We start from the raw sequence: 13,444 nt of genomic DNA, 5'->3' as shown, positions 1-13,444 counted from the left end.
GTCAGGTATATCTAAATCCTTGTTAGCATCCTCACGTGTAGTACTAGTGGACGTGGCTTGGAAATTTCATATGTTTCAAGCTTCCACTTAGGGAACCCGACTAGTTACTTATCTTGCTTCCTTTAAGTTCTTTGTCTTTTAATTGCTTTATTTTGCTGCCTTGAAACGTCTAGACTTGTGTAGTTTTACTTGCTCACGTTTAGTTTAGTCTCAAAAACAAACAAATTGTGAAAAAGCATTCAAAATTTTTGTGAAAAGTTTTGGGGAATTGGAAGTACCACAAAGGAGTTTAGTGATTTCCACTTGAAAAGGCTTGGTTATTAAGTGGCTCTTTGTAGCTCACCTTCCTTGATAGTGCAACTTGTACACTTAGACTTCCAAGTGTTATTTTCATTCCTAGAAAATACCAAAAACATTTTATAACTTTTTGCATAGCATATAAAATCTTATTGCTTAATCATGAGTCAACATTCTCAAAGTAGTAGTGACTTTGAATCTCCTAAAAGTTTTAAAAGAATTGTCAAGGAGGTTGAGGCACTAAAACTTTGGAAGCATGATGAAATACTTCAAAAACAAAAAGAAAAACTTGAAAAGGAAGTACAAATCATGGATTTAGAACAAGAGATTCAAAAGATTAAGCAACGAGAAGAAAAACTTTTGAAAAGATTAAATAAAAATAAAAGTCCAAAAGGTTCTTCTAGGAGCTCAACCAAGAGCTCCAATGATTCTCAAAGTCAAAATAATGATGGTAGTATACAAATGGATGCTTACTATCAACCCCCACCTAGGAGAGTCATTAAAGAACACAAAGTGAGGGAATCAAGGGTTGATCTCCCTTACTTTCATGGAAAAGATAATGTGGACACCTACTTGGATTGGGAGATGAAAGTGGAGCAAATCTTCACTTGTCATCAAGTAGGTGAGGAAAGAAAAGTTCCTTTAGCCACCCTAGCTTTTCAAGGACAAGCCATGTATTGGTGGACATCCTTGGAAAGAGAGAGAAGACTTCACAATGATCCTCCCATCACTTATTGGAATGAGTTGAGGAGTGCTATGAGAAGAAGGCACATACCTTCTTATTATAGTAGGGAGCTTATGGATAAGCTCCAAAGACTCCAACAAAAGGGTATGAGTGTTGAGGAGTATAGACAAAAGATGGAGTTGTATCTCATGAGGGCTGGCATAAGGGAAGAGGAAAGATTGACCATTGCTAGGTTTTTGAGTGGTCTAAATTTTGACATAAGAGATAGAGTTGAGTTACTCCCTTATAGGGACCTTGATGATTTGGTCCAACTTTGTATAAGGGTGGAACAACAAAATTTAAGGAAAAATTCTTTAAAAGGAAAAACTCAAGCTAACTCTTATATCAAGAATGACTACAAGAGGGAGGGTCAATATGACTCTTTTAAAAACTCTAGTAAGGGTCAAGAAAAAGAAAAAGAAAATGAAAGTGATAAAAATAAAAATGTTGTCACTTCTAGTAGTAAAACTAGTGACATCAAATGCTTTAAATGTCTTGGGAGAGGCCATATAGCTTCTCAATGTCCAACTAAAAAGGTCATGATTTTGAGAGGACAAGACATTTATAGTAGCCTTGATGAATCTAGTTCTACCACTTCAAGTGATAGTGAGACTAGTAAGGAAGACCCTCAAATTGAAAAGCTATATCCTGTTGATGGTGATCTTCTTATGGTCAAAAGGCTTCTTGGAAGTCAACCTTGTCCCACTTCACTATCACAAAGAGAGAACATCTTTCACACAAGATGTTTAGTTTCTAAAAAAACTTGTTCTCTCATTGTTGATAGTGGATCATGTTCTAATTGTTGTAGTACAAGGTTGGTTAACAAGTTAGCCCTTACCACCATTCCTCACCCTCACCCTTATAAACTTCATTGGCTCAATGAAGGTGAGGAATTGGAGGTGAATCAACAAGTGAAGGTCAAGTTTTCTATAGGGGATTATAAAGACAAAGTTTTATGTGATGTGATCCCTATGGAAGCTTGTCATATTTTGCTTGGTAGGCCATGGCAATTTGATAAACAAACTATACATGATGGCCTTACTAACAAAATAACCTTCACTCATAAAAATAACGAAATTGTTTTTAATCCTTTAACACCACCCCAAGTGTTTGAGGATCAAAAGCAAATGAAAAGAAAAAGAAATAAAGAAAGAAAAGAAGGAAAGAGTGTGGAAGAAAGGGATTCCACTAAAACCTTTGTGACCAAGGAGAGTTATTTTATGACCAAACAAGACTTGAAAAGAACTCTCTTTATTCATAAAAGTTTTGACTCTTGTCCTAATGCTGCCACTTATCTTAGAGTTGAGAATGAAAACCAAAATAAATTTCAAACCAAGAATTCTCAACTTAGAGATATAGTGAAGAAGGAGTGGACTATTCCTAGTGTTACTCCTTATACTACTTCCTTGATGGTGCACAAGAAAGGAAGTATTTCTTTAAATTTAATAAAGCACCCAATTTTCGGTTTACATTGTTTAGTAGATACAACTTGTAATAATCTATATTCTATGTTTGATCTTATGGGATGTTCTTACTCTTTTGAACTTAATATGTTTCCTTCCCTACAAGATAAATATAGCTTATATGATTATGAGTATCTAGTAAACAATCAAATCCAAAATTGTCTGGGGCGTTTTCTAGTAATTTTTTCTTTATATTTTAGGAAAAACCTAGGTTACCATTTAGGGTACTTTAGGCAAGATATAGTAGTGTTTAAAAATCATTCTTTTCATTGTTTTAGTTATAGTGTCCTTACATTTTTAGGGTTTACTTCTAGGTTATGCTTAGAAGAGGAGCCTATTTTTAGGGAGTCTAATTTTGATAGTTTATTTTTTCTTAGGCTAGATAGAAGGACTCCTCCTAGGATTTCTGAAAGTTTCATCTCTTATCCATTGTATGTTGTACATGTAGGTGTTGAGTTTTCTTCCATTCATCCTCGAGATTTGAGGACAAATCCTTTTCAAGAGGGAGGGGATGATGGAATCATGCTTTGGAGTGCAAGAGGTGACATACTCAAAGATCCAAGAGGAGTTGGCTAGACATGAAGGTTTGGGCCAGTCAGGGCCCAATGGGCCCGATGGGCCTAGGAAGGCCCAAGTTGAACTTTTCATGGGCCATATTTTGTTATAGCTATTTTCATATGTTTTGTATACATCATGTTAGTATAGGTATCATATATTTTGGTCTTGTATTTTGGACCACATAGAGTAGCATTTTAGGTTTTAGGCTTGTTGGGCCTAGTTTTGGGCTTCATGGGCCTTTGGGCTTTTGGTACCCAATATTGGGCTCATTTTCATTCTTGTAATTTTTCCTTTCCATTGTATTTGTTTGACCATTGTATTTAGGTCATTAGGTTAGGAAAATACAAAAAATACTAAAGTAGGTTAACTAGGTTAAATTAGGTTTAATTTGGAAGCCATTTAAGTTACATTTGAGTCACATGTTTTGCACCAATTGGTGGCTGAACATGTGACACTCAAATTAACCCTAAATGACTCTCAAATCAGACCTAGATGCACATTAGGTACCTAAACTCACGGCCACACCCATGTGCACCAAAATTTGAATTCAAATTTCCAATTTGAATTCAAATTTTAGGCGCCAACTTGTGTAGCTTAGTCTAGGCACCAAAACCGTCCCTACTTAAGTGTTTCTCCTACACATTGTAATCACTTTTGATTATATGAGAATTTCTGAACAATTACTTCAGCTAATTCCCTCAAAAGTCACCGAAAATTCCAAGAGAGAAAACCTAAGAGAATGCCTTCAAAATCCCTAGGAAAACCTAGTTTTCCTTCCGTTTGAAGTGTGCAATCCTTTGAGTTCATGACCTTGGATACTTCCTTCTTTCATTTCCGCAGATTGTTCTTCATCTTCACGAGTTCTTCAAGTGTGTTTCTATCTCCATTGAAGAAGATCCGAGCCTAGGAGGAGTTTAGGAAGAGTTTGAGCTTCACTCCTACTACTCACCTCCATCAGGAAGTTGTTATTGAAAAGGGTTTAGGGAGTTTTCTAGTAGTTTTTTCTTTATATTTTAGGAAAAGCCTAGGTTACCATTTAGGGTATTTTAGGCAAGATGTTGTAGTTTTTAAAAATCACTCTTTTCATTGTCTAAGTCATAGTGTTACTACATTTTTAGGCTTTCATTCTAGGTTATGCTTAGAGGAGGATCCTATCTCTACTTTTAGGGAGTCTAATTTTGATAGTTTATTTTTTTTAGGATAGATAGAAGGATTCCTCTTAGGATCTATAATTCATTTTCTTACCATGAAAATTTTACCATTTATATTTTATTCTAGTTTCTATTAATTTTCCTATTATATTTTCTATTTTTTCCTTTTAGCCTTTTCCTATTCTATTCTTTGATCGTCCCAGCAAAGTAGCCCCGTGAAATGGCCCCCACTTTATTCTCAAGTGTCTCCAAATAAATGATGAATCTCCAGTTACTTCAGGGTTCCCTGGTTCCCTAAATGAAAAACTCTCTTTATTCCTACAATAAGAAACTTTAATTATTTTCTTTATTCCTTCAGCCTTGATTAAGTTCCAATGATGATGAATCATAGTTGAAGTTCTACTATGATCGTATGTTCACCTGAATCGCAGTTCATGTCTTTAATTCTGATTTTCTTTTAACTAAAATAGTGGTTCAAGTTTCTATTTTTCCTAGCTAATAGGGGCTTACTATTGTCCTAAAATATGAGTAGATAAAGAATTGGCTACTTGATGATATTGAATCTTTGTGTATGGCTGTTGTATATACTCTTACTGAGAACTGGGTGATACTGCATCATATTTTGTATGTTTGACACTATTAACATCTTTTTGTAATGTAAGTCCGTACATATTCTTATATAATATAGAACTGTTGATTCAAATTTTAAACAATTCTTAGCATTTTAGCTTTTCAAAGTTCAAACAGCTCTAGTGTATATGCAGGTGGTGCATCATGCTCATTGGATGTCCTTCAGGCATTGCCCATTTTGAAGAAAGCATATGAAGACAGCATGCACAAGACCACAAAAATAATCAGAAATCATGCTCTTCTACTTTTATCATCCACAAGACCACAAAAATAATCAGAAATAATCAAAAAATAAGCATGATTTTTTTTAAATGCAATCTACATCGGTTCTCAAGAAAATTGATGTAGATTTAAGCATAATTCTACATCGGTTTTACAAAACCGATGTAAAAATGTATACATTTTCTACATCGCTCAATTTTACATCGATTTTAGAACCGATGTAGATGACTTTAGAGAACCGATGTAGAATATGCATCTTGTAGTAGTGAGTAGTTGAAGGATGCATTGGTGTCTTTATTAGTTTTGCATCTTCCATCTTAAACTTTTGCAGTAGTTCTTTTGTATATTTCATTTGATGAATTTTGATTCTTTTGTCTGACTGGATGATTTAAAGTCCTAGAAAGAACTTCAGTTCTCCCATCATGCTCATTTCAAATTCATCCTGCATAAGCTTGGAAAACTCTCGGCATAGATTTTCATTAGTGATGGAATCACACTTGGGAATGCAAGAGGTGACACACTCAAAGATCCAAGAGGAATGGGCTAGACATGGAAGATTGGGCCAGTCAAGGCCCAATGGGCCCTATGGGCCCTATGGGCTTGGAAGGCCCAAACCAAGTTTCAACATGGGCCTATCTTGTTATTAACATCCTTATTATATTTTTGTTAACCTAGTTTGAATATATTTTGGTCTTGTATTTTGGACCACATAGAGTAGCATTTTAGGTTTTAGGCTAGTTGGGCCTAGTTTTGGGCTTCATGGGCCTTTGGGCTTTTGGTACCCAATATTGGGCTCATTTTCATTCTTGTAATTTTTCCTTTCCATTGTATTTGTTTGGCCATTGTATTTAGGCCATTAGAATAGGAAAATACAAAGAATACTTAAGTGGACGGATTAGGCTAAATTAGGGTTAATTTGGAAGTCATTTAAGTTGCATTTGAGTCACATGTTCCTCACCACTAGTGGCTGAACGTGTGCTTACTCAAATACAACCCTAAATGCCATCTAAATTAAATCTAAATGCATTAGACACCTAAACCCACGGACTTGCACATGTGCACCTAAGTTTGAATTCAAATTTCAAATTTGAATTCAAACTTTAGGCGCCAATTTTGTGTAACCTTGTTTAGGCTCCAATACTACTCAAATCCGTGCATACGTAAGTGATTCTTTCCCTCATTGTACTCACTTTGATATATTCAGAAATTTGAGAGCCATTGAGCCAAGTTTCTACTTCAAAGTCACCGTGTGAATTCTCTCAAACCTTAGGGTTCACCATTGTTCCTTCTCTTTGAAGTGGACAATCCATTGATGCTTGAGCTTGGATACTTCCTTCTAAGCTTAACCTCCTTCCATTCCGAAAAACTCCCTCTCCTTAAGCCTCCATTCCATTCGGTTTATATCTCCATTGAAGAGGATCCGAGCTAGGTGAAGAATAGGAGAAGAACTACATTCACTTTTCCTACCTTCTCCATCATTTTTGGTATCAAGAGCAAGGTTCTTCAAGGAGATAAGTTTTTCCTAAATTTTTGTTTTTCCGTGTTTTGTGTTCATTGTGTTCTTCTTGTATTGTTTGAGTTTATTTTCGGATCTATATGTTTTGAATCACTTTTTGCTCCATAGATCCATTGGTTGATTGTTTTTGAATTTTCTTCCACAATCAACATGTTTAGGACATATTAGCTTGTGCTTATTTTTGAATTTCTTTGAGTCTCTCCATTCAAGTATATGTCCGTGATTGGACTCCATGCATTGCATTAGATTTTGGTTTTTAATCGATGTTTTGTCTTAGGATGTTTGATTAGTCCTTATATGTTCAAAAATTCCTTGAATAGCATGTTGACCTAATTTGCTTTTAGTACGTTGTTCATTTTGTTGCTCTCGATTTTGCTTCTCTTTGTGCTTACCTATATGTGCTTTTTCTTTTATGTACTTAAGTTTTCAAATCACTTTCCATTGAAAAAAAAATCTTAAGAAAATTTGTGTTACTTAAATTTTCAAGTGCTTAATCTTACTTCTAGTGCACTAATTTTGTGGATTCAATTTTTAAAAAATTAGAGGCTGAAAACAGAGATAAAACAGAGCCTAAAACAAAAGAAAAGTTCTAACGTTCAAAAGAAAAGTGTGCAACAAGAATTCAATACAAAAACCTAAAACTAGTGCACTAATTTCCTTGTTTTCACTTGAATTTTGACCTAACTTGTAGTCTCGATTTCTATAGCTTGGAATCATAGAAAAATTTGAAACAAAAGGCAATTACCTTCTCTGGAATCTTAATTTGGATCTAGAAAAAGAAAGAATAAAAAAAAGTTTATATAATACAAATTAAAAGGAAAAATCCGAGAGGTGTACAAGCTGAAAAATCTACTTGATTCCTTGTTATTGTTTTGACTACTATTTGTTCTATACTTATCCAATTGCTTTCAAAATTTTTTTGTTTTGTTCATCTACTCTAGTACCTATCTAGGAACCTTCCTAACTGTGTGCTAGCTTTATTTGGAGTCTTAATTTTCATTTTTACTTGTTGAACCTCTTTGTGTCTTGTCATATACACCTATTACTCTTTACTTTTGGTATAAGCTTTTCAAATTGTACTTTTATTGCTTGTCTAGTTTTCTTTCATTAAATTCCCTGTGCTGGAAGTGGCCTCAAATCCTTGCTCAAGGATCAAGCATTGCTCAACAAAGAGTAGGAAAAGTTTGGACACTAAGACTACAACATTTTGACCTAATTTAGTGACCTAGCTTTTCCTAAACTTCCTTCACTTGAGTGACCATTCCTTTCACATTGTGAGGCAGCCACCATTAACCTCTTTGTGTGTTTCTTTTTCAGGTCCAGGAGCATCATATTTGAAGGATTAGTGGCGGATTAAACACTTGAATAAGTGTTAGAAATTTGAACAACAAATCTGTCACTAATTGGTCACCAAAACCGCCATTTATTGCTTTCTAGGCTAGTTTAAATTTTGCAATCTCTCTTGTATTTTAAAATCAATTTGTAAAGCTTGGAGGGAGTATTAAGAAGCTGGTCAGGTATATCTAACTCCTTGTTAGCATTCTCAAGTGTAGTACTAGTGGAAGTGGCTTGGAAATTTCATATGTTTCAAGCTTTCACCTAGGGCAAACCGACTAGTTGATTATCCTTGCTTCCTTCAAGTGTTTGAACTTTAATTTTGTTTACTTTGCTGCCTTGAAACGTCTAGAATTGTGTAGTTTTAATTGCTCACGTTTAGCTAGTTTCAAAAACAAACAAATTGTGAAAAGCATACAAAATTTTTGTGAAAAGTTTTGGGGAATTGAAAGTACCACAAAGGAGTTTAGTGATTTCCACTTGAAAAGGCTTGGTTATTAAGTGGCTCTTTGTAGCTCACCTCCCTTGATAGTGAAACTTGTACACTTAGACTTCCAAGTGTTATTTTCATTCCTAGAAAATATCAAAAACATTTTATATCTTTTTGCATAGCATATAAATTCTTATTGCTTAATCATGAGTCATCATTCTCAAAGTAGTAGTGACTTTGAAACTCCTAAAAGTTTTAAAAGAATTATCAAGGAGGTTGAAGCACTAAAACTTTGGAAGCATGAAGAGGTACTTCAAAAACAAAAATAAAAGATTCAAAGAGAAGTACAACTTAATGCTTTAGAGGAAGAGATACAAAAGATTAAGCAACGAGAAGAAAAACTTTTGGAAAAAATAAATAAAAATAAAAGTCAAAAAAGTTCCTCAAAGAGTTCTACCAAAGGTTCCAATGCCTCTTCTAGCCAAGAAGATATGGGTAGCTTGAAAATTGATGATTATTACCAACCCATACCTAGAAAAGTCATTAGGGAACCTAAAGTAAGGGAATCAAGGGTTGATCTCCCTTACTTTTATGGAAAGGAGGATGTGGATGCCTACTTGGACTGGGAGATGAAAGTGGAGCAAATCTTCACTTGTCATCAAGTAGGTGAGGAAAGAAAAGTTCCCTTGGCCACCCTAGCTTTCCAAGGACAAGCTATGTATTGGTGGACATCCTTGGAGAGAGAGAGAAGACTTCACAATGAACCTCCAATCACTTATTGGAATGAGTTGAGGAGTGCTATGAGAAGAAGGCACATACCTTCTTATTATAGTAGGGAGCTTATGGATAAGCTCCAAAGACTCCAACAAAAGAACATGAGTGTGGAGGAGTATAGACAGAATATGGAGTTATATCTCATGAGGGTTGGAATAAGGGAGGAAGAAAGATTGACCATTGCTAGGTTTTTGAGTGGTCTAAATTTTGATATTAGAGATAGAGTTGAGTTACTCCCTTATAGGGACCTTGATGATTTGGTCCAACTTTGTATAAGGGTGGAACAACAAAATTTGAGGAAAAGTTCTTTTAAAGATAAAACTCAATCTAGCTCATATATCAAGAATGACTACAAGAGGGAGGGTCAACATGACTCTTCTACAAACTCTAGTAAGGGTCAAGAAAAAGAAATAAAAAAAGAAAATGATAAAAATAAAAATGTTGTCACTTCTAGTAGTAAAACTAGTGACATCAAATGCTTTAAATGTCTTGGGAGAGGCCATATAGCTTCTCAATGTCCAACTAAAAAGTTCATGATTTTGAGAGGACAAGACATTTATAGTAGTCTTGATGAATCTAGTTCTACCACTTCAAGTGATAGTGAGACAAGTGAGAAAGATCCTAAAATTGAAAAGTTATATCCTGTTGATGGTGATCTTCTTATAATCAAAAGGCTTCTTGGAAGCCAACCTTGTCCCACTACACTATCTCAAAGAGAGAACATCTTTCATATAAGATGTTTGGTTTCTAAAAGAACTTGTTCTCTCATTGTTGATAGTGGATCATGTTCTAATTGTTGTAGTACAAGGTTGGTTAACAAGTTAGCCCTTACCACCATTCCTCACCCTCACCCTTATAAACTTCATTGGCTCAATGAAGGTGAGGAATTGGAGGTGAATCAACAAGTGAAGGTGAATCAACAAGTGAAGGTCAAGTTTTCTATAGGGGATTATAGAGACAAAGTTTTATGTGATGTGATCCCTATGGAAGCTTGTCATATTTTGCTTGGTAGGCCATGGCAATTTGATAAACAAACAATACATGATGGCCTTACTAACAAAATAGCCTTCACTCATAAAAATAAGGAAATTGTTTTTAATCCTTTAACACCACCCCAAGTGTTTGAGGATCAAAAGCAAATGAAAAGAAAAAGAAATAAAGAAAGAAAAGAATGAAAGAGTGTGGAAGAAGGGGATTCCACTAAAACCTTTGTGACCAAGGAGAGTTATTTTATGAATAAACAAGACTTGAAAAGAACTCTCTTTATTCATAAAAGTTTTGACTCTTATCCTCATAATACCACTAATCTTAAAGTTGAGAATGAGGAACAAAATGAATTTCAAGCAAAGAATTCTCAACTTCGAGATATAGTGAGGAAGGAGTGGATTATTCCTAGTGTTACTCCTTATACTACTTCCTTGAAGGTGCACAAGGAAGGAAGTATTTCTTTGGATTTAATAAAGCACCCAATTTTTGGTTTACATTGTTTAGTAGATACAACTTGTAATAATCTATATTCTATGTATGATCTTATGGGAAGTTCTTACTCTTTTGAACTTAATATGTTTCATTCCCTACAAGATAAATATAGCTTATATGATTATGAGTATCTAGTAAGCAATCAAATCCAAAATTGTTTAGGGCGTTTTCTAGTAGTTTTTTCTTTATATTTTAGGAAAAGCCTAGGTTACCATTTAGGGTACTTTAGGCAAGATATAATAGTGTTTAAAAATCAATCTTTTCATTGTCTTAGTCATAGTGTTATCACATTTTTAGGTTTTACTTCTAGGTTATGCTTAGGAGAGGAGCCTATTTCTAGAGAATCTAATATTTTATCTTTCTTTGTTAGGTTAGAAAAAAGGACTCCTCTTAGGATCCATGATCTTTTCTCTTACCATGTCACTTCTTATTCCTTGCATGTTTTACATGTAGGTGCTAATGTTTCTTCCATGCATCCTCTAGATTTGAGGAAAATCCTTTTCAAGAGGGAGGGGATGATGGAATCATACTTGAGAATGCAAGAGGTGACACACTCAAAGATCCAAGAGGAGTGGGGTAGACATGGAAGATTGGGCCAGTCAAGGCCCAATGGGCCCTATGGGCTTGGAAGGCCCAAACCAAGTTTCAACATGGGCCTATCTTGTTATTAACATCCTTATTATATTTTTGTTAACCTAGTTTGAATATATTTTGGTCTTGTATTTTGGACCACATAGAGTAGCATTTTAGGTTTTAGGCTAGTTGGGCCTAGTTTTGGGCTTCATGGGCCTTTGGGCTTTTGGTACCCAATATTGGGCTCATTTTCATTCTTGTAATTTTTCCTTTCCATTGTATTTGTTTGGCCATTGTATTTAGGCCATTAGAATAGGAAAATACAAAGAATACTTAAGTGGACGGATTAGGCTAAATTAGGGTTAATTTGGAAGTCATTTAAGTTGCATTTGAGTCACATGTTCCTCACCACTAGTGGCTGAACGTGTGCTTACTCAAATACAACCCTAAATGCCATCTAAATTAAATCTAAATGCATTAGAAACCTAAACCCACGGACTTGCACATGTGCACCTAAGTTTGAATTCAAATTTCAAATTTGAATTCAAACTTTAGGCGCCAATTTTGTGTAACCTTGTTTAGGCTCCAATACTACTCAAATCCGTGCATACTTAAGTGATTCTTTCCCTCATTGTACTCACTTTGATATATTCAGAAATTTGAGAGCCATTGAGCCAAGTTTCTACTTCAAAGTCACCGTGTGAATTCTCTCAAACCTTAGGGTTCACCATTGTTCCTTCTCTTTGAAGTGGACAATCCATTGATGCTTGAGCTTGGATACTTCCTTCTAAGCTTAACCTCCTTCCATTCCGAAAAAATCCCTCTCCTTAAGCCTCCATTCCATTCGGTTTATATCTCCATTGAAGAGGATCCGAGCTAGGTGAAGAATAGGAGAAGAACTACATTCACTTTTCCTACCTTCTCCATCAATTAGTGGCACCAAAAATTATGTCATCTAAGTACATTTGAACTAGTATGAAATCATCCTTTATTACTTTTCTAAACAGGGTGTTGTCAATCTTGCCTCTTGTAAAAATATTATCTATTAGAAAAGGGCTTAGTTTTTCATACCATGCACGTGGTACTTGTTTTAATCCATACAAGGCTTTGTTTAGTTTGAAAACATAAGATGACATCAATTCATTTTCAAAACCAGGAGGTTGACATACGTAAACTTCTTCTGAGATTGTTCCGTTTAAAAAGCTCTTTTGACGTCCATCTGATATAATTTCATGCCAGTACATGCAGCAAAAGCAAGTAAGATTCTAATAGATTTTATTCAAGCAACAGGTGCAAAAGTTTCAGTAAAGTCTATACCTTCCTGCTGAGAGTACCCTTTTGCAACTAACGTTGCTTTGTTTCTTACCACGTTTCCTGATTCATCCAATTTATTTTTGTATACCCATTTTGTTCCTATGATCTTCCTATCCTTAAGCATTAGAACAAGTTTCCAGACATCATTCTTCCAGAATTGACTCAATTCTTCTTGCATGGCCTGAACCCAACTTTCGTCTGACAAGGCTTCGTCCGTGGTTCTTGGCTCTGTTTGAGATAGCAAAGCAATTTGTGCTTGAGTTATGGATGAACTACTAGTTCTGATGGAAACTTGCTTGGAGAATCCGGATTGATGTGAATCCTCTTCAAGTTCCTCCCTAGATCTTTGGCTCCTTGATTCTTCCTAGGCTTGGCTAAGGTCTCCAAGGGAGGAGGAGACCTTAGAACCACCACGGTTTGGTGGAGAACACTCCCAAGAGGTGCCACTCCTTGATGAAGAGATAAGCCACTTCAATTCTCACCACACTCTTCAATGAAGGGATAAGAGAATTGGATGAATATCAAAGAGGTTTAGGGACTTTTAGGAGAGAGTAATCTGAACAATATTTTCAGAAATCAATTCTCTATACATCCAAAAGTGTTTTACAAAGAGGGAAAAACGAAAATATAGGAGTAGGAAGCTTGGAGAGTAAGCTAGTCTTAACTATGGTTCACTAGGAACCATGGTAAGGTCTAGCTAACCACCCATGGTCTAGAGGCTTGGAGAGCAAGCTCCTCACTTAGCTTGCTTGGTAAGCTAGCTAAGGAGAAGCTTGTGCTTCAAGCTTCCAAGCTTGAGAAGAACCAAGCTATTTGGCCAAGTGTGAACACAAGTGTGAACACCTCTAGGTGGGCGGCTCTTTGGACTTAATTTACTCCAACCGGTTTTGAAATTGATAATTTGGTTTAGTTAGGTTCATCCAATGTGAATGGAACCTAGCTAAATCAAATCTATGAAAAATTAGGAGTAAAATGAGT

The sequence above is a fragment of the Cajanus cajan genome, chromosome 7 (genome assembly GCF_000230855.2).
Source record: "Cajanus cajan strain Asha chromosome 7, NIPB_CcT2T_4, whole genome shotgun sequence".
NCBI lineage: Eukaryota > Viridiplantae > Streptophyta > Magnoliopsida > Fabales > Fabaceae > Cajanus > Cajanus cajan.
Note: the sequence above shows the minus strand (reverse complement) of the source record.